The 1037-nt window shown below is 43.6% G+C and overlaps 1 protein-coding gene and 1 pseudogene across 1 annotated transcript in view; both read right to left on the bottom strand.

Annotated features, from left to right (window-relative positions):
* Positions 1-954, bottom strand: part of LOC101979988 — a 7790-nt pseudogene extending 6836 nt beyond the window's left edge.
* The window catches only part of Ccdc73 (coiled-coil domain containing 73), a 126863-nt gene that overhangs the window by 83357 nt on the left and 42469 nt on the right, over positions 1-1037 (bottom strand). The gene's annotated exons all lie outside the window — the stretch shown is intronic.

Here is a 1037-nt window from a genome sequence, read left to right as displayed (position 1 = left end):
GTAGTTACTCTCTACATTATTTAGACTCCTTGAGATAGAATGTTTAGCAAAACTTTTGTTCTCAATATTGTTTGTTATATATATTATTTGTTATTATTGTATATAGTTATATTTGGTTTAGTTCTGTCTTATTTAGACAAAAGGGGGAGATGTAGGGATAAGTCCCGCCCCTTAGGGGGCATGTTTGCCTAGGGCTAATGTTTACCCATAAATCTGGCGAGTGTGCTTGCAGCGCTCGCTTCTGCTTTCCTGGTCTCCACGGGAACGGTGGTTCTGTAAGTCTATTTACCCATTAAAGCTGTATATATTTTTACAATCTGTCTGCATTCATTTACGACGTTACACTTTGGGACTGAAAGACTGCAGGACTGGGTGAGACAGAAACCTCAGCCAACAAATGGTGCCCAATGTGTAGACAACTGCATTCACAGAAAACCTGAGAGAGCTTGGGAAGTAATTCTAGAGAAAGGAACAGATATAAGCACGACTTACTAGGCCAAACAGTTTATGATTAACAGGGACAGAAACCTCAGCCAACACACCAGTAGCCTGAAAGCTAACTTCCTTAATAGAGAAAATACCACTCCCAGCCTCCTCTTCTTGTCTGATCTCATCCTCAGGTAGTGACAATCCAGTACAAGGGTCTTCTTGCCATCACTCTTTGTAACTTCCAACCACAAAATTGGGAGTGGATGTCAGTTCCAGCTCCTGTTCTTCAGCCTTCTGTCTTGTGAGGGTTCCTCCTCACCATCAAATGTTGGAGGGATGCTGTTGTTAATGTTGAAGGTGATAGTGATCTTTTTTCCAGCAACTTTGCATAATAACTTAGCCTCTGTCCCATTCACTTCCAGCTCCCAATCTCCAAACATTCTGGGGAAGGCACTTATGCTTCTGGATTTTCTTCTCTTCCTTAATTTCATCCATCAAGAATTCAACAAAGAGCCGGGCAGTGGTGGCGCACGCCTTTAATCCCAGCACTCGGGAGGCAGAGGCAGGCGGATCTCTGTGAGTTCGAGGCCAGGCTGGTCTTCAAGAGC

The sequence above is a fragment of the Microtus ochrogaster genome (genome assembly GCF_000317375.1).
Source record: "Microtus ochrogaster isolate Prairie Vole_2 chromosome 14 unlocalized genomic scaffold, MicOch1.0 chr14_random_1, whole genome shotgun sequence".
Classification (NCBI taxonomy): Eukaryota; Metazoa; Chordata; class Mammalia; order Rodentia; family Cricetidae; genus Microtus; species Microtus ochrogaster.
Note: the sequence above shows the minus strand (reverse complement) of the source record. Positions and strands in the feature narration are given on the sequence as shown.